This window comes from Rhinoderma darwinii, unplaced genomic scaffold, assembly GCF_050947455.1.
Source record: "Rhinoderma darwinii isolate aRhiDar2 unplaced genomic scaffold, aRhiDar2.hap1 Scaffold_178, whole genome shotgun sequence".
NCBI lineage: Eukaryota > Metazoa > Chordata > Amphibia > Anura > Rhinodermatidae > Rhinoderma > Rhinoderma darwinii.
Genome location: NW_027462161.1, coordinates 1 through 6433, shown reverse-complemented (window position 1 = coordinate 6433; position 6433 = coordinate 1). Strand labels below are relative to the sequence as shown.

Below are 6433 nucleotides of genomic sequence, written 5' to 3'. Positions count from 1 at the left end.
CCTGTAGATCTCCTATACAGCAGTATATATGGTACAGTGTGTCCTATAGAGCCCCTATGCAGCAGTATATATGGTCCAGTATGTCCTGTAGATCTCCTATGCAGCAGTATATATGGTCCAGTATGTCCTGTAGATCTCCTATACAGCAGTATATATGGTACAGTGTGTCCTGTAGATCTCCTATACAGCAGTATATATGGTACAGTATGTCCTGTAGATCTCCTATACAGCAGTATATATGGTCTAGTATGTCCTGTAGATCTCCTATACAGCAGTATATATGGTCCAGTATGTCCTTTAGATCTCCTATACAGCAGTATATATGATACAGTATGTCCTGTAGATCTCCTATACAGCAGTATATATGGTACAGCATGTCCTGTAGATCTCCTATGCAGCAGTATATATGGTACAGTGTGTCCTGTAGATCTCCTATACTGCAATATATATGATACAGTATGTCCTGTAGATCTCCTATACAGCAGTATATATGGTACAGTGTGTCCTGTAGATCTCCTATGCAGCAGTATATATGGTACAGTGTGTCCTGTAGATCTCCTATACTGCAGTATATATGATACAGTATGTCCTGTAGATCTCCTATACAGCAGTATATATGGTACAGTGTGTCCACCCCTGATAACAATACTACTATATAATAATAAAAATGATACTACACTGAGGAAAAATGACACTTACTTGATAAATCCAGTTAAGGCTTCTCTGGAGCCAGGACACCTCTTTCTCTTTGGGTGGAGCTGGAGTTGGAGTCACCTGTAGGAATATAGTTATTTTTTCATTTTCATTCTCAGTAAGTCGGTAGGAGGATTGATCTCACACCTGCTGCTAAGTATCTGACTTATAAAGAAATGTTATCAATCCAAGTAATATGTCATCTGGATCTAAGTACAACTTCAGCAGCAAGAACAATACAGAAAAGCACACAAAACAGAAAAAAGAAAATCATCCCGTAACCAAACATCACAACCACCATTGTCCTCTGCTAAGTTCTCAGACTGATTCTTGTTAGGATTATGGATGTAAAGCAAATTACACTCCCCAATAAGAAGAATTACTATTCTGTGAATATCAGACTCACCCAAGAGATCTGTGTCTTCAGGAGGCCTAGGAAGGTCATGCAAGGTGACGCCTTGGGTGGATCGGGTGGTAGCGGAGTAACCTGCAATAAACAGAGTGAACATAGAGGTCAGGGGAAGGTCAATGTCTGGTGGTGTTGTCATGTCATGGGCAAATCCTCTGTATGGGACCGTCACAGTGGTCGTTATGGCCAATAGTTATAAGGTGATAGGCTTCTCTAGGCAGAGGATTTACCCAAATATCCAATGGGCCATGGTGTGTTTACTTATGTTACATACATGGTGGAAGACAATAGCCCAAGACTTAAAATTTAATTTGTATCTGTTTTCTTAAAGGGGTTTTCCGGAAGCAAACAATCACATTTAGTTAAACAAAACAATCCAAAGCAAGTGACTTTGCAATATACTTACGTTGGATCTGATGAATGTAGCGTCGTATCCCATCTTCAGTCACGTGACCACTTTCTAATCCAAAATTGGCACTTCCTCTGCAGACCCGTCCATTAGCTCCGATAGCTAACTTCCTGTTTCCGGTTATCAGAGAGTCCGGTTTCGCCACAAATTACGTAACTGTACCACGTGTTTCCTCATCTGTTTAGCCATGTCCGGGCGGTCCGCAATTTATTCTGCAGGGCCGTTCCAGAACGTCCTGCAGAGTTAGCATGTTTGCCGCTCCACGGCGGCATTTAACTCCGTGATACAGCTGTCTCTAGACAGCTGTATCATGGATCTTTAACCGGAGACCACTCAGCGTGGTCTCCGGTCATGTGATCGTTGTGACAACCTGTCACAACCATCACATTGCTCCTTATAGCAGCGCTTATGTGCCGACTGTGAGGAGCTCTGTGATACAGCGGTCTAGAGACAGCTGATATCACGGAGCTTTCACCCGAAGACCACTCAGCGTGGTCTCCGGTCATGTGATCGCTGTGACAGCATGTCACAGTGATTACATTGCTCCTCCCAGCCGTCCTTGTGCGCCGACGGTAAGGCGCTCAGCCATGCTGTGACAGCCTTTCACAGCGATCCCATGCGTGCCGACGGTAAGGAGCTCCATGATACAGCTGTCTAGAGACCGCTGTATCACCGAGCTTTAGAGTGGTCTCTGGCCAGATGATCGCTGTCACAGCGATCACCAGTTGCATCTTCTCCCAGAGAGGGAGAAGAATAATGTAATGTAAAAAAAAAAAAAAACACACTTTCTTTTTTCAATAAAAATGTATTCTATAAATAAATATGTCTATCTGCTACACGGCGGCTGTGGCCACGCATGACACAGGTCGACCAGCCAAAGATCGCTATGTCCCGTAGCCTACATTTCATGTAATAAAAGTCAATGTGGTGTCGCAACGCGCAAGTTGCCACGACATGACAGTTGCGAGAATTCCAAACGGTCGTGTCGCAGTTACTTGCAGGTCACCACGCGACCACATTGACTTTCATTACTTGCGGTGTAGGCTATGGGACATAGCGATCTTTGGTCGGACAACATGTGTTGTGGCCAAAGTCACCATGTAACACACGGAGTACCAGGCAAGTAGATGAGATTTTACCAAACTCATCCGCACGCTGCAGACATTTTACACGGAAGATTTTCAAATCTTTGATATGTCGTTAAATTAATACCTTGGGATCTACTTTCCATAAAGTGATCATATTTGGGGTGTCAAAGGGGTTTTCCAGTCTACAAAAATTGATGGCATATCATCAGGATAAGCCATCAATATCTGATGGGTGGTGGCCCGTCTCCCTGCAGATCGGCTGTTTTGAAGGGGCCACAGTGCTGGTACGAGCTCTGCTTCCCCTCCATTTCCTTTACTGCTCACACTGTGAATCACGGACACACTTGTAGCGGCGGTTCACAGTATTACAATATACACTTGAATGGGAGAAATCTGTAATACTGTGAACCGCCGCTACAAGTGTGTCCGTGATTCACAGTGTGAGCAGTAAAGGAAATGGAGGGGAAGCAGCGCTCGTACCAGCACTGTGGCCCCTTCAAAACAGCCGATCGATGGGGCTGCCGGCTGTCAGACCCTGACAGATCAGATATTGATGGCATATACTGAGGAAACCGCGTCAGAAAATGCGCCAAAAAACGGCCAAAAACGCCTCCTATTGGTTTCAATGGGAGGCGGAGGCATTTTTACCTGGAAAAGAACTGGCATGCCCTATTTTGGGGGGTTTACGTCTCTGAGCCCCCATTGACAACAATGGGAGGCAGAGAAAGTGTTTTTCGCTGCGTGTTTGACCACGGCGCTCAATGGCCGCGGCCAAAACCCGGCAAACGGCGTGCAGGCAGATCAAAATCTGCCTCGGAATTACAGACAGAATTTTGAGGAAGAATTTTCTGCCTGCAAAAAAACTCAGTGTGAACAGGGCCTAATACAGGATCTCTTGGAACAGATCCAGCAGCAGGTGAGGAAAATGTGCTGACTGGATTGTGTGTAGCAAGATGTCTGACATAGGTGGAGTGGGCGGACTTACATTCACCAGGCTGTGAAAGGGGCGGGGGAGGGAGATGGTGCCTGTACTTAGATCAAGGATAGATGGAGGCACAAAGGATCATGATGATTATTACTGTGTAGGACAGTGCGCAGGGACGAGCTGCCGGGAATTACAGCAGGGAAGGACCTGTGACCATAGAGGGGTGTGGCCAGGGGCATAACTAGGAAAGACTGGGCCCCATAGCAAACTTTTGGCTGGGGCCCCCCCTCCCCTTGGTGTCACACAGCCCCCCAGTAGATAACGCCATACAGCCCCCCTGTAGATAACGCCATACATCCCCCTGTAGATAACGCCATACAGCCCCCCCTGTAGATAACGCCATACAGCCCCCTGTAGGTAATGCCATAGAGACCCCCTGTAGATAACGCCATACAGCCCCCTGTAGATAACGCCATACAGACCCCTGTAGATAACGCCATACAGCCCTCTGTAGATAACGCCATACAGAACCCCCCATGTAGATAACGCCATACAGAACCCCCTGTAGATAACGCCATACAGAACCCCCTGTAGATAACGCCATATAGAGTCCCTCTGTAGATAACGCCATACAGCCCCCTGTAGATAACGCCATACAGCCCCCTGTGGATAACACCATACAGCCCCCTGTAGATAACGCCATACAGCCCCCTGTAGATAACGCCATACAGCCCCCTGTAGATAACGCCATACAGCCCCCTCTGTAGAGAACGCCATACAGCCCCCCATAGGTAACGCCATACAGCCCCCACTGTAGATAACGCCATACAGAGTCCCCCTGTAGATATAGATAACTCCATACAGAGTGCACCCCCTGTAGATAACGCCATACAGCCCCCCTGTAGGTAACGCCATACAGCCCCCTGTAGGTAACGCCATACAGCCCCCCCTGTAGGTAACGCTATACAGCCCCCCTGCAGGTAACGGTATACAGCTGTCCCCCCTGTAGGTAACGCCATGCAGCCCCAACCCCTAAAAAAAATTCGACCTACAGTGTGTCCTACAAAAGACATGTATCCCCTCTCCACAGGACAGGGGATACATGTGTGATCGCTGGCAGCGATAAGGAGAACGGGGGACCAAAAGTCCCCTGAAGTTCTCCATGACTAACCTCTGACTTCCGGCGTCTGCGCAGCTCAATAAAAATGAAAGGAGCGCTGGTCACGCATGCACACAAGCGCGACCGGCGCTCCATTCATTTCTACGGAGCTGCCGACACAGACCCCGGAAGTCCGTGGTTTGTGATGGAGAACTTCAGGGGACTTTCAGTCCCCCGTTTTCCCTATCAATGCCAGCGATCACACATGTATCCCCTATCCTGTGGATATCCTGTTGATAGGGGATACATGTCTTATGTTTAATGGCAGAGCGGGGAGATACCTCCCCGCTCTGCCGTAGTGTTCAGTGGCGTCGCGCTGTAGCAGCCATAGCGGCTGCTAGCGGAGCCTCCAGCCATGGTCGGGGCCCGTGTCAGCGGGCGACATGGGCCCCCTCATGCTGCGGGCTCCTTAGCAGCCGCTACGGCTGCTACAGCGGTGGTTACGCCACTGGGCATGGCAGTATTCAAATAGCTGAGATGCTTTGGAGGAAGTGGGGGGGGGGGTGCAAGCTGTCTCCTCAGATGCAGCAGAGGATCATGGATATGGTGGGTTACAAGACAGGAAACAAACAGAAAGAGCAGCAGTGACGATGGAGATCAAACAGAAACTGGTTAGGAGGTTAATAGTAGGTATTAGGGAAGGCAAACCAAGGCTCGGGGACACTTTTTAGAATTTTGTTTTTTTCCTGGACAACCTCTTTAATTGTACATTTTGGTTATTTTGTAGTCACTACACGAGGACTACATTGACCATAAGTCACTTTGTTCCTTTAGATTCATATTTTTGGGAGGGAAACTACTGTAAATTTAATAATTTCAGTCTAGTATGACATCTCTAAAAATACTTAAAAATGTTTGACTTACTCCGAAGATGTTCTCCTCGAGCCACTCAATGACCTTCTCGATCCGAGACGACGGTTCCTCCTTTTGTGGGATGGGTTTTTCTATAGTAATCTGTAAGACAAGATTGTGACTGTACATTAATTGTCTGCTCAGCGCCAATGTTCAGCCTGTAAAGCATGTACTGATTGTTTTCATACAAGGAAACCAGGTAAAAAAGCAAAGGATTTGCCTTTGTAGATCCTGAGTAAACACCTCAACGACAAGTACTACACATGAGTAAAATATTTTATATAGCTCCACTTTTAAACAATAATTTCTTAACCCCTTCCCGACATCCACTGTACATGTATGTAAGTATGGGTCCGGAACTGAGCCCACGACATGTACAGCCTGTGTCAGCTGTATATTACATTTGACACCCTTCCCTAAGGTCTGGGATCAGAGATAATTCCGATCCTGGCCATTTAACCACAAATATGCCATGGTCAATAGTCTTCTCTGTCCCCCCATCACCCCCTGTGACGCGGGGGCGGTGGTTTATCAGGGCAACCGGGGAGGGCTAAATGAAGGGGATAGTATCCTATTAAAAGGGTTGTCTTAGAATTGACAATTATCACTTATCTACTGGATAGGTGATAAATGGCTGATCACTGGACGCGCCCCTGCTGGGACCGCCACCAATAGCGAGAATAGGGCTCCCAAACTGTATCTCCTTACCGCTGCTTTAATCAATGTCTATGGGACTGACGGAAACAGATGGGCGCTGTACTCAGCTGTTTCCATTATTCCCATGGAATTTGAATGGAGCGGAAGAACGCATTCTCAACCCCTCTATTCAATGTCCTCGTCATTGTGGTCAAGCAGTAGGGAAAATAACAGGGGGTTGGAGACCAACACTCAAGCAATC

At 47.2% G+C, this 6433-nt stretch overlaps 1 long non-coding RNA gene across 1 annotated transcript; it reads right to left on the bottom strand.

The window, feature by feature from the left end:
• Positions 1–697: 697 nt before the first annotated feature.
• On the bottom strand, positions 698–5616 carry LOC142700036 (uncharacterized). Its single transcript, XR_012866490.1, has 3 exons — positions 5548–5616; positions 1100–1180; positions 698–774 (listed from the first exon to the last, which is right to left on the bottom strand). It is a non-coding gene; the product is annotated as an uncharacterized LOC142700036 (long non-coding RNA).
• Positions 5617–6433: the final 817 nt, after the last annotated feature.